Source organism: Canis lupus, chromosome 2, assembly GCF_003254725.2.
Source record: "Canis lupus dingo isolate Sandy chromosome 2, ASM325472v2, whole genome shotgun sequence".
NCBI classification, from domain to species: Eukaryota; Metazoa; Chordata; class Mammalia; order Carnivora; family Canidae; genus Canis; species Canis lupus.
This window is the reverse complement of record NC_064244.1, coordinates 58,548,050-58,573,331: the sequence shown is the minus strand read 5'-3', so window position 1 is coordinate 58,573,331 and position 25,282 is coordinate 58,548,050. Positions and strand designations below refer to the sequence as shown.

Genomic DNA, 25,282 nt, shown 5'->3' with positions numbered 1-25,282 from the left:
AAAATGGCTTGTGCTCAGTTGTTAACATGCCATGTATATAAGTTTTAAAAAGTGGACAATATGAATTAGTTATGGATTACAAGTTTTGAGGATAGAAATGTGTAAAAGAGGATGGAAAGTGTTTTCCAGCCCCTAAATACGATAATCTCCTGATACTAGAGAAATAAAAATAAAATAAAATGAAGAGAAGAGCTCATTGCTGATAAAATGGAAATTAAAAGTAAAACGAGTCCAGAAAGGGTGGTTGGAACAGGAGAGTGCTACGAAAAGTGGTCCTGGGAGTCCCCATAAAGATTTGCAAAAACAGAAGGCCTCCAAACATACTCACTGTTTTGTGGCAGCTAGGGTAACCCAGACTCAACCTTCTCACCTAAGAATAGCATTCAGCTTAGAAGTTTCTACTCTAAACTGAAAAGTGGAAATGATAATTACTTGATCAGTAGAGAACTCCAAGTTGAATTTATCTCAAAGATAATGTACTCCAAGTAAAAGATTCTGCTGTTAAATATTACTTATGATTGAACAATAGATATCATTAGGTAAGAGAATTCTGAAAAGGAATGAGTAAGCTTCTCTGCAGAAATGAAATCTGTTCTTGATCATCTTGATCAGAGTAATGACAGAAGGAGGAGGAAATCTATAATGATGTTTTGATAAACTTGCTCAGTCAGATGCCCTAACATTTACATGTAAGTTTCAACGAAGACTTCTGCCAGGACTTGAGATATCCCCTCTCAACAGCTGTCAAAGACAGAAGGCCCCTGTCTCAGCTCCTTTCACTTGGCTAGTATGTAATTTATCTATAAATTGTTACTTTTCCTCCAGTTCCAACTGTATAAATTGCAAGATGAGATAAAGTTGGACAGGAACTCATGCTGAATAGTGTCTTTGAAGATGGTTGTCTTGGAAGATGGCTTTTGAAAACATGTAAGCTTTCACTAACAGCCCACGGTTAGAAGGAAATTTTAAAAAATTGAAATTGTCCCTTCAAGACACATATTTCTAAAAAACTATATGGATCTTAAGGAGAAGGTCTTGGACTATGAAAAATAGTTGGCAACAGAATGCACCCTATTATTGCCTGCCACCAGGAGTTTGCACTAGAATTTACAATTTTGGCTTTAAGCAGGACACTGAGTGTCCTGGCAACCCTGTATAAAAGATTGGCTGTGAACTTTGCCAAGGACTTATTTACATTTCAGCTGACCAAGACTTTTAATAATCGTCTGACTTCCAAAGCACCTATTCTGAGATCTTCTGCAGTAGCCCATGGGAAACAAAAGGCTTCATTCTCAGAGTCCTCCTTGGGCTCCAGCAAAAAGTCTCTTCTCTCTCTAGGGATTCTTGATAAATATGTAGCTCATAAGGAGAGCAAGCAAGGGGTTCAATCTGTGACAGGAAGGAGAGAAACTATGATACCTTCATAGGACTCTCAACAGATGCTTAATGCACAAAGGGCTTGAAGGAACTACGAGATAGTTGTTGCTGTGGCAACCATGCATGCCTAAATGAACAACAAAATTAATAGTCCTAACAGGCTTCCGTGGCATCAACAGGATGACATCACGTCCCTTTACCAGGGAATGTGTACGTTCAAGAGTGATCCTACTTAGATATGGTTCTCATATAAAGAAAATTAGTGTCTGATAATAGCAAACAAACAGAGTAATGGTCACGTACTTGCCGCATAAACTTCTGCAAGCCAAGGACAAGGGGCCATGTTATTCTGACTCCCTGCTGAAGTTAAGAGGCACCTTTCAAACCCCCAGGCCTTTCTGTAACATTCTATTTAATTTTATCATGCTATTGCTAGTCTCCTATTGAGCTTTTGTTGTAAGCAGATAAAGCTAAGGGGGAGCTGAGAGGAAGCAGAATGAGATACAAAAAGGAAAAAGTAAAATTAGCTATAGCATATAATTGGACCCTGCTCGGCCTTGAGGAAGGCACAATACATGTTAATTAAGCAGATTAATATGTTGCTTGCTAAAGGGACTATTCTAGACAGTAGGAAGTAAGTTTAAAACAGGTAAGAGCTTTTTTTTTTTTTCTAGACTAAGGTAAGTTGAGCTATTGCTCTGAATAATTGGATGAATTTTATCCTTGGGTAGCGATAGGGAATGGGGGACAAAAGCTTTCTTAGGAGGTTAGATGTTATTAAAAATCCATTGGGCTAAGCAAGTTTTAGATCATGAGAGATTTTCAAGAAATTGCCCAGTCACTGTCTATTAATTGAACTGTACAGTGATAGTGTTCATGTGATATAATGGCCTTGCAGATAAGGGTAACATTCAGATCCAATTTTAGGCAGAAGTTTCATTCCCCAAATGTTTATTATAATTATGTGACAGAATTGGTTACTCCAGTAGTTGGAATGAAGAAAATATTTCAGGTTAAATAATTTGTCTGAAGTTCTGGGCCTACATTGGAAATAAACTTCTTTGTCAGGTAATATTGAATTGAATGTTTCAAGCCTGGCGCTAATGAGCCCAGTCACATGCATGGGTTAGCAGGGCTTAGCACAGATCAGCTCTACAATCAATGCCAGTCAGTTCACTCAGAAATACATCCAAGTTGGCCAAAAAGAGTAAGCAAAAACACATAACGAACATCATGCAAAACCATCATGGCTCAGAGTATACACAAGGCCAAAACAGAATCAAGATTTCTTTTTTTTTTAATTTCAGAAGTAGAATTTAGTGATTCATCAGTTGCATATAACACCTCAGTGCTCATTACATCATGTGCCCTCCTTAATGCCCATCACCCAGTTACCCCATTCCCACACCAGACAACAGAATGAGAGAAGATATTTGCAAATGTCTTATCTTCTTCTCTAAAGAAGAATGAAGCACAACTTGTGATGAGCACCAGGTGATGTGTAGAATTGTTGAATCACTATGCGGTACTCCTGAAATTAATACAGCACTGTATATTAACTCTATGGGAATTAAAATAAAATAAAAATTTTAATTAAAAAATTAACCTTAGACAAAATTAGACAATATTCTTAGGAAAACATAAATATGTAAATTATTTTTCTGTTTAAAATATACACCTTGTTCTGAAGTTAAGTATTTAAAAATTTAAAATAAATATTTGTCTTTTAAAAAAAATAATGAAGCACACATACCTATGCTTACAAATAAAAGTGACAAATCATTTTTTAAAATTCTCTAAGTAGTTATTTGAACTCTATAGAATGTGAGTCATATTCACAAGTACTGCTTTTTCTGACTTTACAGTATCAGCATGAACACATTAATTTTGCAAATAAAGAGGCAAATAAGTGCATCTTAATTACACAAAATCAAAGGAATATATGTTTTAAATATTGTATTATGAAGTGGTGAGAGTCACACATGAGGATAAATTATCATCTTAAATATTCCTTTCCCTCTCCACTCATGTCCATAAGGAAATCCTGTTGTTAGAAGCCTGTAACATATATTACAGAACATAGGTGACAACATAAAAGTAATCATATATCACATAGTATCACTTGGCTGCCATTCTTGATGTCCTATTTCTTGATCTGAGTGCTGGTGACATGGATATAAAAGCGAATACACTTTTATGAATGTTCATGCTCTATAAACTTCAACAAAGTTTTCTGAAAGCCTTTTCTTGCTCTGCACAGCTGAAGCCTACAAATAGTTACAGGTTGTTTTTCCAGCCAACACATTTATTCCTATAAAAGTGAAGGTAAAAAATTTTTATAATAAACATATTTTAGGGGTACCAAATAAGTTCATTATTTAAATAAAAGAAGTGGATTACAGCTCTGGCTTGGCCACTAACTAGTGTTTGACTTTGAGCCTGTGCTTCCCTTTTCTCTCCCAATTAAAAAGGGCTGAATAAGCTACAGTCCAGTATCTCTTCCAGCTTCAGTATTACTGGATACTGGGTAACAGGCCAAATGAGAAGTGAGAATCCTTTGGTAAATCTTTCTGTAAAGCAACAACCCACTTCCTGGTTTATGTCTTCGGTAAACAAGAATTTAATAGGGGGAGACAGCTGGAGTGAACAAAAACCCAATTGACCCATATGACTTGGCTGTAAACCACAAGAAAGCCTCAGTCTAGTCACATCATGCTGGATCCCCAAAGAAAGGAGAAGCTGCTAAGCATTTCCCCCATTAAAGTCTGAAAATCAGTAAAATGGGGATTAACCTCTTCCTGCCAAAAGAATTGTGCAGCGTTTTCAGTGGAGCTAAGTTTAGTCAAAGGACTACTTGTTCCATAAACATTTATTGGGCCAAGTGGACCCCCCTGGTGGCTGAAGGGTATAAAATAGCAAAAGAGGCAGACAGAACTCAGCTCCATGAGTTTCAGGAGCTTGCGGGGGTGGGGGTGGGGGGTGGGTTACACAGACAAACAATTACAGGGGGGAATTTGATTTGTATAATAAGTGCTGTGAATGGAGATATGAAAGATACAAAGTGAGCAAGCACAAGAAGGGCATATAACCCAGTAGGTGATAGGGGGTAGGGACACATTAGGGAGGTTTTCTGGAGCAAGAGATCTCTAAATGAGTAGAGTTAGCCATATAACCATGTTTAGCTCGTATGCTGGGAGCCAGGACAGTCTCACACAGGCTCAGGAGTCAAACTGCTTAGCTTTAACTCCAGCTGGGCCTGGGTAGGGCTCCTACATTCTCACTAAGCTTCAGTTTCCTTATCTGCAAAATGGGAACAATGATAGTACTCATGGATTCTTACAATGATTAAGTGAGAGAATCCATGTAAATCCTGCTAAACACAAAGCCTAACTACTATCATTGTTATCATCAATAGTGAGACAGATGTGGGGAGGGGACCACAGAACATCTCTGCATAGATTGGCCCAGAGGGGACAAGGAATATAGCCATTTGGTGTCCTGACAATAGTCCAGTCCAATTGGAGAGGAGAAGGGAGGAGGTAAGGAGATGAGGCTGGAGTGGAAGGAAAAAGGCCCTGCACTTTGTGTTAAGGAATTTGGAATTCATCCTGAAGGAATGAGGAACACTAAAGTGTTCTAAAAGGAGAAGCTCACAATATCCACTGTCCATATTTATCAGAAGTAAGCATGCTGCCTACATAAAATACATATATTTATTTACATATATATATATTTATTTATTTATTTTACCCCAAAGCATTTAAGACTGCATCCACTACCCATTTTCCTCTACAGAGGATGAGGTCCTGTTAGAATTCAATAGCTCGCCAATACCCAGGGATTCCCTTCCCTTGGTGAGCTGGATATGCTGAAGCTTAAATAACTGCCGTTAATTCAGGAGAGGCATTACCAAAATAATGTAATTCTACCTAAGAGACCCAGTTCTGAAAATTAACATAGTATATCTTTTCATGAGCCATGAGCTGCAATAAACAGCAGGCCTCTCTTGAGTCATTAAACTTGCTCTATTAGATCACAGAAAATCCCAGACAACTAGCCCTGCTATGGCTGGATTTTTGTTGAACGTAGACCTCTTTTTTTTTCTAGCAAAAGGAAAATAAACATAAACCACAGTAGCAGAGACTTCTGTGACATGGGATGCAAGATACTTCTCTTGCACTTCCCAACTCTTAAACCCCACCTCTAAGAAGAACTTTAATAAGAACAAACCAAGGCTTCTCATCCTGAGATTAGAAGTAAGTATTAGAGTGAAGCCCATAAGGGATGGATGCAAGGACTGACCTGAGTCAACACTGACATCAGTCACAAATGATCTGGAAGAAAAAGTTAGCAATAAGTCTTTGATGCAGACACCTTTATATGCTTCTGGGTAGCTTAATGCCAAGAGGCAGAACACTATATATAGGGGGAGTAGGCAAGAGAGTGGTAGATGTGATACAAGGGTATTTGGAAGAGAACAATCCAAGTCCTCCTTGTAAAAAGTATGAACTACCAGTCAAAACCCAAAAATGACACCTGGAATTATTGTGTGGCCCCTGTGGAGCCAGAAAATATGGGTTATCATTAAGAAGAGCATGAAAAGTAAAAAAGAAAGCAAATCACCACTCTTCAGCCCTGTCAATCAAAATGGAGGCACATCTGCTCCTGAGATGCTATGTGGCTTCATGGCTAAGCACCAAAAAATAGAAAACAGAACCTGTCTGCATTTTTATACATCTCCTACTTGTCCACCAGACTCAGTGAAATCACATATAGTGTTTAGCATACAGCAATGACACCTAAATATCAGTAACACATACCATTTTGTTCATGCATTTAGTGAGTACTTATTGCACACTGGTTAAATGCAAGGCAACATGCTAGCAACTAGGGGGACAGCATCAAGGATGAGACATGTACACTGACCTCAAGTGGCTTACTGTCTAGTAGATGAAATGAGATATGGACATTATCTACAACATAGGGCACAAAGTAATAAAAACCACAACAGAAGAGCAGATAAAGTGTTACAGAAACAGCCTGCATATACTTAAAGGATATTATTATGTCAATAAATCATATATATGTAAAATGTATTTTTATTAACCTCATTCATTTTAAGGATTAACCTGGACACGATGGTCACTGATTTTACTTACTGGCAATTCCATTAATGCCCAGAACCGGCAGCTGATATTGATCATCAGATCACAGTGGCAATAGGAAGATGAGAAGTTTCTGAATGAGGCTGAACTCTGGGGCTACTCTGAATAGTGGATATTCAGAAGATGCTTTTTTTTCTTGATGGCAGAAGGTAGAAGAGAAACTGAGCTTTTGAGTGAAATCTGCCACCGTTTCTGTTGCCTTTGCCCTCAGGAACTTGGTTTATCCTGCAAGGTGCAAGAGCCAGTGCTCTAAAATGCTCTTTAATGGAGGGGAATAAAAATCAGGCTCCTTGACAGGATGAAGTAGTTAACATCCTGTTTCCAACTAAGTCAGCTTAGAGAAGCCATTTACTATATTACAACTCTGTCCTCCCCTGCTTTATCCCACACCAAAAGGTACACATTGGATTTAGGAGATTAATTCTGCTTGCGGAACTGTCAGCTCTCACCAACCCTCATAATCAGAGTTCGAGAGGGAAATCAGTGGTACTATAGCAGAGCTTGAGACAGAAACATGTTTGGGACTATGAAATTACTATTTCCTGCAAGTAAGATAATCCAAGGAAACTATACTCCAAGGAAACTAGGTATAGAAGGAGTTTTTAATTTTGCTAATTAGATGCAAAGCCCTCTTACTCTTCTGTGTGTGCTCTGACACAGGAACAGACTTACATGGCTAGCTACCTTTGTAGTTAGCAATGTCTACTTCATGGACCTCTTTAATCAATGCAATTACACAGACTAGCCCCATTCTCCTATCACTCCCACCATTATATTTACTTTTGTATCTGTGTCTGTTAGTGGGGGAAGGGGCATATTTATACAGGTGTCTCTTAGTTAATGGAATGCATTTAACTGGGAATTGAGTTCCTAAATGCAATGAAATCACATCTCAGAATGCAGCAAACCTCTTAAGACCATATATTTAAAGAAAATGAAGATCTTCAAGCATAAGACATTATTGAAAATATTAGCAATGAGTCAATGGAGAAGTATCTGTTGAGTTTCTAATATATGAAGGTCTGTCACTAGATGCTATGTGAGTTGTTTTTTTTTTTTAAGTTGAATATACAGGGAACCTGGGTGACTCAGTTAAGCTTCTGACTCTTGATTTCGGCTCAGGTCATGATCTCAGAGTCATTAGACAGAGCCTGACGAGGGCTCAGCACAGAGTCTGCTTGCGATTTTCTCTCCCTCTCCCTTCCCTCATTCCCTCTCTCTCTAAATAAATAAATAAATAAATAAATAAATAAATAAATAAATAAATAAAATCTTTTTAAGTTGAATATATGGCCCCTTTCTTCAGGAATCTTATCATCTAGTTGAGAAGACAAGTTAAAAAGTACACAAATTAGATATAAGATTTACTATTAGAGCAATACCAACATGTATGCTAAGTTCAGGGAGTTTAAGGAATGGAGGAGAATAAGAATAAATGTTAAACTTTGCTTCAAAAAAGCTTGGACTTGTTGGAAAATCACCAAGGCTTTAGGAATTCCTGCCTTTCAGAGAGACCCACCTTTTTGGAACAGGGTGGCAGGAGTTTCCACCTTTTTGAAACTCCTACTGGCAGGAGTTTCAGTTTTTGTGTTCTGTTTTTGGTCTTTTTAATATTATGATTTGTGCTAAAATATATAGCATAACATTTAACCTTGTAAATACTGTCCTCCATCCAATCTCTAAAGATGATTATTTTTTCAATTAATTAAGGAACATTTACATTATTCAAATCATATTTCATTTGGTTTTTTATTTGAAAGATACTGGAGGTAAGTATTATATTCTCTGGATTCTCTAAAATCTATAGTTGTAGCTACAGAATCACAAACACATTCTCTACTTCATAAAATAAGAATACTGTTCTAGAAAAGTACAGATTCCATGTTGTGGGTGTTTTCATAAACAATTGCAGTTGTAACTTTAGCTCTAACAAAACAGAAATCTTAATTGTCGACCAAAATAACTCTTAAACTTGAGTTTTAAATTGTCATATTTTAGGATTCTTAGTTCTCTTTCTCTCTTTATTCATTTCTAATATGTGAAGAGCTCAGAAAGGTGCAAAACTTAGAAGAGACATCAAAATCAAAGCTGAATATTTGGATTCAAATTGCAAAGGAAGATAAGGGATATTTTTGGAGAATCACGAAGGCTATGTCTGTGGTTATTGCTTTAAATCAGTTTAAGCACACACTGCATTTTAAATAAGTTGTTTGCCTGGTTTGTGTTATTTTTAATAAATAAACATAAAACTATAATCTTAAATGCATGGTGAGAATCTAGATAATTGCTTTTACTTTTATAATTGAGAGTCAGCTGTGTATCAAAACATCTTGAGTCTGAAAGCTGCCCTAGGAATGACATCTTAGGCATTTAAAATACTAAGTGTGGAGTAAAACAACAGGGCACCTGTGGTCATTGCATGCGTGTTTCTTTTTTCTTTTTTAAAAAGATTTTAGTTATTTATTCGTGAGAGACAGAGAGAGAGGCAGAGACATAAGCAGAGGGAGAAGCAGGTTCCATGCGGGAAGCCCGATACAGGACTCCATCCCAGGACCCCAGGATCACAACCTGAGCCAAAGGCAGATGCTCAACCACTGAGTCACCAGGTGTCCTGCATCAGTTTTTCTAAGTTTTTATTTCACCCCTCTAGAATTCCCAGAAATATGGACCAAGATGTTCATATATTTAGAAAAACATACGAACCGATTACTTTTAAATTACTTTTAAATTACAAACTAAAGGAACCCCAAACTATCCAACTTCATATCCACACGCAGAAATTCTAACATCACAGTTCGAAACTTCTAAGTCTAATTACTGTGCCAGTATTAGGATTATAATGCACCCCATTCTTGATTATTCAAAGACTAATTATCTAGGCCAGGCACTTAAGCTTGTCCCTATTCCCTTGGTTTTTTGCCATTTGGTTATTTTAAGGTTCACTGGCCTCTTCACATGTCAGGCAGAGGAAATAGAATATGAGACTCAAATCAGCAAATTTTAACTTCTCATATGATCTACCCCAAATTTTGGGATACAGGAGGAATAGCTAATAGGACAAATGAGGTTCTCTATGCATTTGATTTATTCACCGCGTTGTCTTTCTCCAATGATAAGCTGGCCAGATGTCTTGAAGTAAGTAAAATAACACTTGATTTTAACTCTTTGACCTTCCTATTGTTTCACTTTATTGATTAATTTTGTCCCTCAGATCCCAGTTCTTCCTCCCTTTGTCCTTCCTTCTCCCTTTCCTTTCTGTCAGCAAGATTTACATTTATTTACTAAATGACAGTACTTTATTTCTGACTTTGAAAGGGAATCCCTAGGATATCCAGGCCTTTCCTATCACACTTTTAACTCTACTAGATTTGTTAAGCTAGACCCTCCCTTCTATATGCTTACATGCTTACATGCTAACCCCAGCAGAGAATGGGGTGCAGTCCTGTAGCTCCTCCCTCAACTATAAGTTTTTCATGTCTTGTCACTTTAGATACTCATACAGATTTTTAAGACGACCCACTATCCAGCCACATGGCTCTCTCTACTTCCACTATGTACCTTTGTAAGTGACAAAATCCTTAGCGAATAGGATATAAACCAAAGCATTACTTCTTTCAGTCCTGCCTTCCCATCATCGCTTGTTCAGCAGCCAAAGCCACAAAAGTTTCCTACAGTTTGAGCTGTATAGGATTCCCCAACCCAGGCCAGAATCCCCATGAAGAAGACTCTTTTCCAGGTGGCCTTTTTACAAAGTCAACCACGAACTGCTAGGGGAGAAGGATATAAAATGGTATTACCTACAGATGTGTAGATGGCATATGGAGCACAGATGATAAGCAGAAATAACCTAGAAAGTTGGCACCAATAGAAAGATGCCAGTAATAAAATACAGCAATAACTGATATGGTAATTAAAATAAAAATAAAATATTATAGATATCCCTGAAAGATACAAGGTAGACTTGAACAAATGGAATGTTTCGTCTATCCCTGGATAGGATGATTCAACATCATAAATACATTGGTTCTTCCTAAGTTTATTTATAAATTTAATTCAATACCAATAAAAATGCCAACAAGATTTTCTGTGGAATTGGGCAAGTTGAAACTGAAGTTCATATGGAAAGCAAACATGCAAGAATAGTCAGGAAAATACTGAGAAAGAAAAAGGTTGTGCCATAAGGTTGTGATGGGAGGGGGAACTGGCTATCACCAGACATTAAAACATGCTAGTGGAAGCTTGTAAGTTCCTACTTAGTCTACAGGTTAGAGAAAGGCTTTTAATCATGGTTCAAAACCGAGAGGCAATTAAAAAAAGATTATTAAATGTGATTACATAACAATAAACATTTTTGTATGGCAAAAGAAAAAACACTATAAGCAAAGTCAAATGTCTTTGATAAGCTAAAAGAAAATATTTGCGACACATGCCACATACCACCAGCAGTCAATATCCCAAATATATAAATAACTCTTAAAAATACAAAAACAATGGCTTAAAATGGAAGAATGACATGAACACACACACACACACATATGATCTAAAGTAGCCTTTAAACATATAAAAAGTGATCAGATTCACTCATAATTACAGAAATGCAAACTTAAACACTGAGATGCCATTTCTCATTTCTTAGATTGGTGAAAAATTTTAAATGTGACAATATATTCTCTTGGCAAGGCTGTAAAGCAACAAGCACTCACATACAATGCTGATGAGAAGGCAAACTGATGGACCCTTCTGGAAGATAATTTGGCCATATCTAACAAAGTATATATGCACATATCTTTTGACTCAGGAATTCCACTTTTAGGATTCTAGCCTAAAGGTATATCTCAAGTAATACAAAAATACAGATTGACAAGATTATTCATTGTGTAGTAGTATAAGTGCAAAATATTAGAGACAATCTAAATGTACATACACAGGAGAGTAGTTGAAAAAACTGTGGTTCATCCACACAATGGAGTACTGCATTATAAGCAGCAAACAAGGAAAAGGAAGAGCTCTATGAACTGATATGGAGGGATTTTCAGGATATGTTGTTAAGTGAAAAAAAAGCAAAGTACAAAGACAGTATCCACAGTATGTAACCTTTCATGTATGAAAGACAGAAATGTAAGAAAATATATATCTGCTCATTTGTATAAAAGGAATACAGGAAGGGATAAAGCAGTAACTAATGAGCATGGTTACTTTCTGGTTGGTGGAAAAAGAGGGCATGGGAACAGGTAGTAAGGATGAAGGGAGTGACATGTCTCTGAATATACCTTTTTATATAACTTTGGCTCTTAGAACCATGGTAAAGTTTCATGGTAATATATATTTTGTGGATAATGAAAACCAGGTTCCCTACTCTCAGAGAAAGAAGCTACAACTCAGGAAAAGAGAAAAGCTGGAATAAACCCTGTGGTGTTAAATTGAAATCAGAGGTATCAGCACAAACTCATGGATTTTAATATACGTACCAATGGATACATACAGGAATAAATTATACACACACACACACATATACATGTGTGTTTATCTACATACATATATTTTCTGGCTCTTCCACTTGAGAGAGTCTAGAAAAAAACTGACACTTGGTCATTTAGGCACACTCAGTGCCCAGATCCTAGTTTCTAAATAACATTCTCCTATGATAGGGACCTAGGCTTCTTGGAGAAGTGGCCAGTTCTACAGCTGAGAAAGGGAAAATACAAGGTAAGCCTGGAACATCTTATGTGTCAGAAAGTAAAGAAGTGTTCAAAAAAGCTATAGACCTGTTACAAGGACATGGAATCCAACCTGAAGAAGCTCCTAACAACCAAAGCTGTTATTTTGACTAACAAAATAACAATAATAATAATAGTAATTGATTATAATCCACAGAATATACAGCAAATACCCATGAGACCATATTAATCTAAATAAATAATCAGCCACAATTAAACAGGGAATAAGCTAGTTACAAGAAGACAAATACTATTATATTCCTCTTCTATGACATTTTTGGAGGAGTTAAATTCACAGGCACAGAAGGTAGAATGGTGGAGGTAAGAATAGGGAGTTAGTATTTAGTGTGTACAGAGCTGCAGCTGGGGAAGATGAAAGAACTTCTGGAGCTGGATGGTGGTGATAGCTACACAACAGTGTGAATGTCCTTAATACTGCAGAAGTGTACACTTAAATATAGTTAAAATGGTAAATTTTATGTTACACATATAAAAATTTTTAATGTATTTAAAAAGCAAAAATAAAAATAAATACTAAACAGAAGAATGTCCAGCTCTTCCTTAGAGAACTCTAATAAATGCAGAAAGAATGAGGGAAAATAAGAAAACCTCCAGTAAGCCAATGCTAGTGTATTAACTGCTGCTGTTAGTGGATGTTAAAATTTTTTGAGCAAAAGTATGCTGAGGGTTGTCTGGGTGGTGCAGTCAGTTGAGCATCTGACTGTTGGTTTTAGTTTAGGTCCTGATCTCAGGGTCATGAGATCAAGCCCCACATCAGGCTCTGCACTGAGTGGGGAGTCTGCTGGAGATTCTCTCTCCCTTTCCCTCTGCCTAACCCTACTCTCTTTCGCGTGCTATCTCTTTCTCCAAAAATCAATCAATCAATCGATCAATCTCTTTTTTTAAAGTATAATGAGAAACAGGGTATTTGCATAGTCAGAGTATCTCCCCAAAGATATTTATAAATTACAAAGGGGAAGATATTAACTTTAAAGTGCAAAAACTTGGCAGACACCATCCTAGCTATGTGTTCAAAGGTACTACTACCACTAATAAGACATATCAACATAAGAGATATGGATATTCTTGCCAAAATGCATCATCAAAACCCAATCATGAGAAAACATTAGACATACCTAAACTGAGGGACATTCCACAAGACAACTGACCTCTAAAACTTCAGAAGAATCAAGATCTTTAACCCAAGGGAAGATTGAGGAGCAGCTGGGGAACGATTTCCTATAAAGGACATTATTGGCATAGCCCGAGAAAGTAGAACAGTGTTTGAGTACTATAAGGTAGTAACATATCAGTTAATTTCCCTATTTTGACAATTGCATTGCAGTTATATAAGAGACACACTTACATGTAGGAAATACATACTCAAGTACTCAGGGGTAACAGGACATTAGGTCAGCAATGTAGTCTCAAATTGTTTGGTGAGAAGAAAACTACTTGTACTGAACTAAAAGATAAAGGGCTGGAAAACATGAAAGAATGGGAGAAGCTCCAGCATTTATCTCATATAATTTCAAAAGCAGAGAATTAAGGAAGGGGCAAAGAGGAGGCAAGGGGCAAAGGCACCACTGAAGAAGTAACAGCTGAGAACAGCTAAGAATTTTCCAGGCTGGGGAGTGAAGAAAGCCCAGAGTGAATGTTTACATCAATTGCTGAGACAGAACAACAAAAATAAATCCACATCTAAGCATACCATAGTGAAAATTCTAAACAGCAGGGATAAAGAGAAAATCCTAAATGCTACCAGGAGAGAAGACAGATTACCTACAAAGAGGCAGTCATTAGGCTGAAAGCAGGCTTCCCATGGGTGAATTGACGCCAGCAGATACTAGAGAAATAGCTTCCAAGAGATAAGCAAAATAATGCAAAACCAGTGTTGCTCTGACCGCAGTAGGTCTTGAAAGGATATCCCTCAGCAAGAAGAAAACTGAACGCAGAAGTAAGGAGTGGGATTTAAGGGATATACTTAGCAAAGAAATTAACAAAACGGCCTGTAAATCTACCTAAGTAGTGGTTACTGATAATCACAACAGCAACCACAGCTACAACAACAACTAATTTTTGCCTTTAAAAGCTGGTAAAACGAACAATAAAATGGCAGATTGTGGGTAATTAAAGCCTGATAAATTCCTTGTCTTGTTCAGAAAGAATAGAACAACTGAAGCATTATAGGCTTTTGGTAGAGAGCTTAATGTGTATGTTAAAAAATTATTTAAAAATTAGAATTAAAATTTTCAAACTGCTGAGGTGGAGGGAAAGAATAATAGTGTATAAATCCAAAATAGAGCAAGAAATGATTTTTTTAAGTAGGTAAAAGCTTGGTAAATAAAAATAACATAAGGTAGTAAAAATAAGTCCAGCTATGTCATTAATCACAATCAATGGAAACTGATTAAACACAGCTAATCAAGAAAGCTACTATATCAATAAAGAAATAGACATCAAAAAAAAAAGAAAAAAAAAAAAAAAAAAAAAAAAAAAAGAAATAGACATCAAAAAAAAAAAAAAAAAAAAAGAAATAGACATCAGCAATGAGCTCAAGAGATGCACCTAAAACAAATAAAGAAAAAAAAGAGATGAGAAAAGATAACCCAGGCAAATAGTAAGCAAAAGATTTTGAGTGAGCAATCCTGACAGTAGATAAAATGGAATTTAAGGCTACAGCATTAACAGAGATAAAGAGCTTCATTCTAAAATGATTTTTTAAGTCTAGAAAAGATTATAACTATATATAGATTATAGCTATCATGAATTATATGCATCTATTAATACAGTGTAGATATATAAGATATAAATACATATATGATATAAAATCTTAAAGATTTTATCTTTAAGTAATTTCTACACCCAATGTGGGGCTTGAATGCACAACCCTATGATCAAGAGTTGCATGCTCCACTGACTGAGGTAGCCAGGTGCCCCAGCATAGGTGCATATAAATAAGAAATTTTCTTATAAATAAGAAACAGAATTACAAAGAAAACTGCATAATCCACATTCAGAGTAAAAGATTTTAACACAACACTCTCTGAGACACTTATAAGTCTGACAAAGGATCAGACAACACAATTAACAAACATGATATATTGGACAGATGCATTAGGAGAACACTATACCAAAAAATAGAAAACATACATTTTTCACGTATATGTGGCAAATTTACAAAAAAAATCAATCGTTAATCACAAAGGAAGTTTCAACAAAATTCAAAACATCAATAACATATCCATATCCAATATCAGTTTGCATACTCTGACCACAGTATAATTAAATTAGAATCAAGAATAAAAGAGTAAAAATAAAAACACCCTTATTCTATTTGGAAATGAAAACTGCATTTTTAAATAATCAAAGATTAAAGAAGAAAATACAATGGAAATTGTAAAAGATTTAGAACTAAAGGCAATAAAAATATTTGCTCTTTAAAAGTGTTCTTTTGGGGTGCCCAGGTGAGTGATTCAGTTGGTTAAGTGTCTGACTCTTGATTTCGTCTCAAGTCACGATCTGGAGGTTGTGGGAGCCAGTCCTGTGGCACTCAGTGCGAGTCTGCTCAAAATTCTCTCCCTCTGCCCCTCCCCTGACTCAGGTGCATGTGTGTGCATGCTCTCTCTCTCTCTCTCTCTAAAAGGAAGAAAAGAAAAAGAAAAGAAAAGAAAGAAAGAGAGAGAGAGAGAGAGAGAGAAAGAAAGAAAAGAAGAAAGAAAGAAAGAAAGAAAGAAAGAAAGAAAGAAAGAAAGAAAGAAAGAAAGAAAGAAAATCTTTTTTAAAAAGTATTCTTTTAAAACTTACAGGATGTAGCAATACCAACTCTAAACCTTCTCCCCTCCTCTCTCCCAGTGCATTCACCTAGAGCCATGGCCTAGACAAGCAAATATCCTTCCTGCCTATCTTAAGAATGCAGAAGGGGTGAGGTGTTTTCCAGTTTAATCATCATATGGGTCCTAGACTCATCCTGCAGATCTTGAATCCAACTTCCCACCTTGCTAGGGATCTCTTTCTCTCCTGTTCTTCATTAAGAGTCTATTAAAATTGAAGGTCAAAGGATGAAAACAAGGGAATCTAAGGACTGTCTTTATTTTTTTCTAGGTTCAAAATTCATATTTTTTTAAAAGATTTATTTATTTATTTATTTATTTATTTATTTATTTATTTGAGAGAGAGAGAGAGCAAGTGGAGGGAAGGGGTAGAGAGAGAGGGAGAAGCAGACTCCCTGCTGATCAGTGAGCTTGATGTGGGGCTCAATCCCAGGACCCTGAGATCATGACCTAAGCTGCAGGCAGACACTTCACTGACTGAGCCACCCAGGTGCCCCCAAAATTCATCTTAATATTTAAAAAAAGTTCAGCATTGTAGGTGCATTTGTAGGAGCATTTATATGGATTACTGTGCTGTGATTGCTTAAGAATGAGGACTTGGTTTTGCAGGTAGCTTCTTGGGATATCCAGCCTACCATTTTGCCCACACTGGAGTGTCACCATTTATTAAGTTACCTCTTCTTTCTGCCTCAGTTTTGTCTTCTATAAAATGGGAATAATAATGGAATCTACCTTATAACTTTGGTGTGGGGAGTCAGTGAGAGAGTACATGTAGAGTCCCTGGCACTGGTAAGTGCTCAATAAATTCTGACTATTAGCAGCAGCAGTTGTCCTGAAAACTTAGTATCAACAGAGTACAGAAGAAATCAATATCACAGAGCAATCTCATCTATGAATATACACGAAAAATTTCTAAGTAAAAAAAAAATTAAGCATGAAATCCAGTAGGGGTATAAAATGGCCAGGTAGGTTTATCTCAGGTGATTCCACATTTAAAATTTTGTTTATAAAAATCAACCAATGTAGTTGACCTTACTGAAAGATTAAATGGAGAAACAATATGATCATCCTAATGGACATGGTCAAAGCCACAGAATTCAAGCTTCGGTCATTGTAATCACCCTCAGCAAGTAGGGGGTGGAAGAGCCTCCTCAATCTAATGAAGTAACTACAAAACACCAAGATCAAACATCAGAAATAAAGGTGATTCTTCAGAAGGATTACCACTGAAATCACAAGTAAAACAAGGAGTTTACTTTCACCATGATTAGTCAACATTATACTGGAGTTTCTTCACTAGTGCTGACCAATAGGAATGTATTGAGAGCCACACATGCATTTTTAAATTTTCTAGTAGGCACATTAAAAAAAGTCAAAATAAATAGAAGAAATTCACTTTAATAATACATTTTATTTAACCCAGTATATCCAAATTGTCATGTCAACATACAATCAATCCAAAAAATTATCAATGAGGTATTTTACCTTTTTTTCATATTAAATCTTCAAAATCTCATTTCTTTACATGTGTAACATGACACAGACTAGCCACATTTCGGGTGCTCAGTTGGCACATGTGTAAGGGTGCTAATCAGGGAAACTCATCAGGCTGAAAAATTTAAAAGTCTGAAAATGACAAATACTGGCAAGAATTGGAGGAAGGACTCATACATTGCTGACAGAAGCTCTCCTACCATTTGGAGAACAATATCTAACATTGGAAAACATGTATAATATTCAGCCTAATAATTCCACTTCTAGATATAAATTTTTAGGAAAATTCTCCCTTACGTGTGTAAATAAATTGTCTTCAGCATTGCTTGTAATTGGGGAAAAAAATGGAAAGACACTAAATAGCCATAGGTAGAAAAAGGAGAACAACTGAGTTATACTTATAGAAAGGAGTAATATACAGTAGATAAAATGAGCTACATGTAAATATAGTAAAATAGGCCACACTTAAGAACAACAACAGAACAATATATAACTATACACACACACACATACACACACATAGTATGAAAGCATTTATATGGAATTTACAAAATGTATAAAAACAATACTGCATATATTTTAGCCAAATTCTATATTTAGTAAAAATATAAACAATACAGAAGATGGCTGCAGAGCAGAATCACAATAATGGTGCCTCTGGGAAGGAAGAGAAGGAAGGAAATGAAAATGAGGAAAGAAGGGATCAAAGATTTATCAGTAAGGCATTAGTTCTTTGATTTTAAAAAAATCTGAAGCAAATATAATAAATGCCATTTGGAAGTTCTGCTTGATGGCTACTGGGTATTACCCAGTGTTGCTTTTAGCAGTTTTCTGTATTTGGGGAAGTTTTCTTTTTTTTGGGGGGGGAAGTTTTCATGATAGTAATCATTTAATGCTTCTTTCTATTTATGTATCAAAGATGAAAGATGCTTCCTAGCTACATAGAAGCAGAACAGCTGTTACTAAAAGGAAACGAAAGTTCTGCATATGAAGATCTGTGTGTACATACCTACACAATGGATGCACACAAGCAACTGGCAGAAGTCCAGTCTGGTATTAAACAGGCAGTGGCCTATGTCTAGAATAGTGTCTCACACAAAGCAAGCACTCCATCAGTACTAGTTCAATGAATGCATGAAGTGTGTTGTGCTAGTGGGTGGGACTCTCAAGAGCCAATTTGCACAGAGGGAGGTTTGCCATGATTGTTGTGCTGTGATTGCTTAAGAATGAGGACTTGGTTTTGCAGGTAACATTTGAGGGTTCACAGTGGGGAAAAATATGGTGCCTGACCTAGATATTGGTCATCAGTCCAACTGAGGTCTCTTCACTTTATAAAAAGAGGAAGAGTATCTAGGATACAGGGGAAGTGACTTCTCCCCGAGGTTACTCTGAGCACAGTCATTCTACTTTGGTAGCCAGGTGACAAAGCACATCACACACTGGATGAGCATGAGAAAGTTGGAGGAAGGATATTTTCCCTACTTCCTCAGAATCCAGTATGGCTTTGGCTCAGCAAAGACTCCAGGACACTGACTTACTTTGGAACTTCATGACTTTAATACGGAAAGGTATATGTATGTTAACTGATAGAGTTTCATGGTAACTTGACCTACTATTACATAATTTTCAGGATCTCTAGATGAAACCACTTGCCCACATAGAATATGTATATACCATAAAAGCTGGTCGAACAACAATCTATGGAAAGATAGATGATAGCAATAATAGGTAACTTTTCCCCTAAATGAGAAGATATCCACTCTACTAGAAAAAATTTAGCTGCTATGAGATGGAGCAAATATGCCAAACTCTTGAGACTTCTCTGTTAAAAAAAAAAAAAAAGTCAGATCCTCAGGAATGTTTTTCAATTAACTATGCTCTGTGCATAACAAACCTAAGTATGAGAATTGGCAATGAGACCTATAGATAGTGAAAGGAAGGGGATTTTGAGCACTTCACGTTGTCTTTTTTGGCTCCAAGTTAAGAGAACCAGGATGTGGTTTCAATTTTGGATGTGCTAATTATGTTTGTCAATTGTGAGCTTTGCTTAATTAATTAGTCATGCAAATTTAACTTTAGTATTTTTTGCACATCTAAATCATTACTATAGCAATTAAAAAGCTGCTTTGATTAGCCCCTTTCACAGTGCATAGCACAGCATACTTTTGTCAATTTCCTTTTGACAATCTAGCATTTGGGTACTGTTTGGAGAAAATATATATGTTTGGGGAAAAATAACAACCAAGACAGGTGACAAGAAAAGTGGCCTAGCATGAAAGCTTAGTCACCAACTGTTGACAAAATAAAATCAGTGAATACAGACCAGAAATTATAATGGCAAATGTTCAGAAGGAATTCCCAGGGGTGGACAGAAGTTGGTGTGCTGAATAAACCAGGAATATGTTTCTTTTGGTAAATTAAGGTGGGAAGAAGATTTAAATGTCTTTGGTCTGAAATCAATGTCAAAACCTATAAAAAAAAAAAAAAAACACCATAGAAACCAAGCCTGTGCCTGTCTGGGAGACCTAGCTTGACTTTCATAATCATTAATAAACACTGTGGCCAGGTGAAGCCTTGTGCCAAGGGAAGCTCTCCCCAGGGCCATTTCATACTTTAACAAGCCCAACTGTCAGGAACATTTTATGATATTAAGTTAAACTTCCTCTTAATTGCTAAATAAGTGTTGCATTCCCCTATGAACTACCTGTGGATGCTGTATTACTCTCTGCAGAGTGAGAACTTCACACATAGTGGGATTTAAGAGAGTTCTCCCACCCAATGGAAATTAGTAGCAAATTCAAGAACAAATATAGACTTTTAGTCCCCAACCCCTGCCCTGTTCAGAGCTTTGTGTCAACCAAACCTTCCCATCCCATCCCCTCAGCACCAGATCTACAGGCAGGATGACAGCTAATAGCTTATTTCACATCCATGATGTTTTTAAAGATAGAACCAACAGCGACTATTTACAGAATATAATGCCATTTCTCATTTTAAAGTCATCCCCAGGGGTGCCTGGGTGGCTCAATCAGTTAAGCATCTGCCTTTGGCTCAGGTCATGACCCCTGCATCAGGCTCCCTGCTCAGTGGGGGAGCCTGCTTCTCCCTCTCCTCCCCGCTCATGCTCTCCCTCACTCTCACTCCATCTCTAAAAAATAAAATAAATAAATCTTTAAAAAATAAAATAAAGTCATGTCCAAAGGCTAATAACTTCACACATCTGGTTTGACTCAGAGGGTTACCAGCATCTCTGTAGAATCCAGCTGTGGAATAGAAAATAATATATCATCTAAGAAGTGGATGACCCACAGGCAGCACATGAAAAACCACTATGGAATGCTCTAAGGTATATTAATACAGAGGGGGAAAGAGCTTTGGGTGACTCATGGAAAACTCAGAGCCAACAAAGGTAAACGAATGGAAAAAGGTGAAGGAGAGAAGAGTTTCTTTAAGGAGTCTTCAGTGATAAAAAAAACAAAAACAAAAACAAAAGCAAAAAACGTATGCCTTTCCTGAACACTCCAGAACAAATCATTGTGCTATCAGTTAGAATTCAACAAATGTGGCCCTGTTGTTCCAAACTTTGAGAAATTTAATAACTAAAAAAACATGATTAGGATTCCACAGTTCCTCAATAACCCAAATCTTCCAGTGCCCTGATACAATTGAAATTTATTTTCAAATTTTTCTCAATAAACTTGCCCCCCTGAAAATATCTCAAATATGTGAATATGCAGATACGTATATACATGTGTGCTGAATATATTCTTATTAAATTCTCAGACACTTAGGGCTTCTCAGTAAAGACCTGTGCTGGAGACTTGTTTTCTCCCACCTGCTCACAGACCTCCCTTAGCAATCTCACTCACACACACACACACACACACACACACACACACACACACACACAGCATTGTCTTCAATCTTCCACCATTCTGGATTCCTCCACTGCACATATTGATAAACTCCTACCTCCCACCCCAGCATTTTCTCTGGCAATCATGTTCTCTCTCCTTCTGCCTTCACAGCCATCCTCATGAAGATGTCTAGTCTCACTGTCTCTGCTTCCTTGCCACTTACTTACTTCTCAGCCCACTTCAATCTGCTTTCCACTGAAACTGATCCTGTGGAAGTCTCCCAAGCCTCTCCAGCCGACAATTCAAGAGAGGATTTCTCAGTCTATTCCATGAGGTCTTCCTAAAGCCCTGGACACTGCTCATGTGTCCCCTCTTGAAACACTGCTGCCAAGGCTTCCCTGGTTCAACTTTCTCTCAATCTCCTCTCTCTCCCCATCTCCCTTCTCAGCCTCCTTAACTAGCTTGCCCTCTTCCAACATCTCCCTAAAAGTTGAAAGCCCCATAGGCTTTCCTCAGCACCATTCTCATTCTCCTAGTCTCCCTGTGGTAGACATATTCATCTAAATTGGAAGCCTAGGACTTACCCTGACATGCTGTCATCTTCTTCTCCACTTTCAATGCACCTCTAGGCCTATTGACTTTATGCCTTCACTTTCTACCCAGCTTCTCTGTTCTCTAATCTACTGTACAAATTTCAACCAGAGTGAGATTTCTTTTTTTGAGAGAGTGGCGGGGGGGGGGGGGGGGAGATGCAGAGGGAGTGGGAGAGAATCTCATGTGGGGAGTCGGATGTGGGGGTCAATCTCACAACCCTGAGATCATGACTGAGTTGAAACCAAGAGTCAGATGCTTAACCAGCTGAGGTACCCAGAAGCCCCTGGAGTGATATTTCTAAGAAGCAAACCTGATCATATCACTTTGCTGCTTGACACCTTACTGTGGTTCTCCATCAATTACAGGTGTGGATTTCTAACTTTTAAAAAAATTTTATTAAGATTTTATTTATTTACTCATGAGAAGCAGAGACATAGGCAGGGGGAAGCACACTCCCTGTGGGAAGCCCAATGCAGAACTTGATACCAGGACCCTGGGATCACGACCTGAGCCAAAGGCAGATGATCAACTACTGAGCCACCCAGGTGCCACTCTAACTTTTTTTAAAGGAATATTTTCTACACTAGGAGGCCATGAATTGTGTATGTCAGCACAAGGCCTAGTACCTACTATGTGCTCAATGAACAGCTATTGAGAAAAATGAAGTCCTGCTTCAAGCATGCACATGTAAACCTGCATGGTTCCTATAGAAGCAGGAGTAGGGGTACCTTCTTGCCTTGACCACATTCCCACCAACATCTCAGGCATCTCTGTGAATCCCCTGATATCCTAGGGCATATGTGGAAAACCAAAGACCTGTGTGATAACGTTCAAGCTCCCTAGCATGGCTACAGATGCTTGATAAACTGATTTCTACTCACTCTCTAACATCATTTCCAATTGCACTCTGTCTTCACCCTTCACTCTAGCCTTGCCAAACTGAATTACTTGCCATGCCTAGACTTGTAAGGGCTTTGCACATGTAGTTCTTTCTGCCTAGAATATTCTTACTCTCCTTGATTAGCCTAGAAAACTCCAACTTATTCTTTAAAACCAGCAAAAAAATAAAACCTTTTCTGATTCCATAAGCAGAATATATCATTCCTTTTGTGCATAAATATATCTTATACATATCTTTATTAAAAATTTTTTTTTAATTTTTAAAGGTTTATTTGGGAGCGAGAAGAAGAGAGAGAGAGAGAGAGAGAGAGAGAATGCAAATGACTGGGGAGAAGGGCAGAGGGAGAGAATCTCAAGTAGACTCCCTGCTGCTGAGCATGGAGCCTGATGCAGAGCTTAATCTCACGACCCTGAGATCATGACCAGAGCTGAACTCATGAGTCTGATGCTTACCCATTGGGCCACCCAGATGCCTTTTTTATAAATTTTATACTCTAAATCAATTCTTATTTATAGGCATCGCTCTTCTTCTAGTGGGGCTACGAAGGCGAAGACTATTTCTGATTTATCTTTATAAACCAGAGCCTAGCAAAGTGCCTAGTACCCAGAAGGTACTCATTGTATGTTTGTATAGTGAACAAAATTCTACTGGAACAAATCATTCTTTTATCATATCCTTTTTGTAATGAGGTGGAGAACAAACATTTTTTAATCCTTTCCATCATTTTTGCAAGTCACAGGGTGTCCCATATTAAAAATTGGCCAGTTAACCTTCTACTATCCATGTTTCAGCAGAAATGAATTTGGATTAAGCCTTGTGGATACACCCAAATATTTAGAGAGAATATTAGTCTTTTTTAATTGAAATTGAGATGTCTGAGATCTAATGGGTTATTGTAGCTGTCTCTCTCTTGGGAAATATTGAAATAATGTATTGCATTATACAATGAGTTTTATACAATGAGATAAATACGAAAGGAGAAGCATGTGGATCATATTTGTTCAATGTGGACAAGACTGACAGAGTACAAGAATCTGATCCCTTAACGGATTCAGATGGGGGCCATCTCTTTAGTGACATAAAATTGGAAGTGAGAAACATCAGATGGAGATTAGTTAAAGAAAATTTGATGGCAGAATTTAACTCAAGCTATGAAAATGAGACTTTTTGCAATTTAAAAATATCCTCTAATTCTCCCCCAGTGGCCTCCAGAGTCAGTGTTTCTACATCAATTGTTGCATTAGTTTCCTTATGATTCTGAAACATTGTGTTGGTCTCCTGATAGATTATTTTGTCTTCCACTTCTGGGACAGTTTTGCAATTATGTAGCCTTGAATTATATACATCTTTCACATATATCACTCAATCATGCTATGGTAACAACTAATTTATCTACCATCTTATTCACCAAAAAACCCCCAAATGGTATAACACAAAAATCCTGCAAATACCTATATAATGCATTGATGTTCACAAAGATAGTTTTGCAGGACCCTGAATTAGCCTCTGAATCATGGAAGAGAGATGAAATTAATCCCTTGAGTCTTGTTTCAGATACAAGTATAATTTTTGTATTCTAATTCCCTGAAAAACCATGATTCAGATAGTGCATATATGAAGTATGTATGTGTGAAATTTTAAAATTTGTAATACCAAGTTCACCAACCATGATCTATGATAGACTCTAAATTAGGGATTCTCAAAGTGTGCTCTGGAGATCCTAAGGAAACTGGATAATATTTCAGAAGTTCTACAAGGTCAAAACTGAATTTATAATAATACTAAGACAAGATTCATCTTTTTTATTCCCCTTCTCTCACAAGTTGGAGTTTTCCAGAGGCTACATAATATGTGATATTAAAACAGATTGAATGCAGAAGCAGATATGAGAATCTAGCCTTTTTCTATTAAGCCAGACATGAAAGATATTTGCAAAATGTAAAACAATCTCATAAATTTGGGCTTGGAAAATACAGTTTTATTTCATAAAATATGCTATGGTAAAATGCAGTGGAAGAATCTGGAATTTATTGTGCTCCCTGAACCTGATGAGTCGGTGTCTTTTACCTATTCTGGAAAATTCTCACCTATTATCTCTTCAAACATTTCCAATCCTTCCCATTCTCTTCTCCATCTAGAATACCAATACATGTTTTTCCTTTTCATGTTTATGTGTTCAGCATTTTTCATACTTTCCATCCTCATAACTTTGGGCTACACTTTGGGTACATCCTTTAGATCTTTCCAGTATGCTAATTCTTTTTACAGCTGAGTCTGATCTTCTTATATAGCCTTTCTACTCCATTCTAAAATTCAATTATTGTATTTTTTATTTTTAAAAGTT

At 37.0% G+C, this 25,282-nt stretch overlaps 1 long non-coding RNA gene across 1 annotated transcript; it reads left to right on the top strand.

Moving 5' to 3' along the window:
• Positions 1-260: 260 nt before the first annotated feature.
• On the top strand, positions 261-8,753 carry LOC118354036 (uncharacterized). The gene is made up of 3 exons (XR_004813927.2): positions 261-689; positions 5,485-5,633; positions 8,587-8,753. It is a non-coding gene; the product is annotated as an uncharacterized LOC118354036 (long non-coding RNA).
• The last annotated feature ends 16,529 nt before the right edge of the window (positions 8,754-25,282 follow it).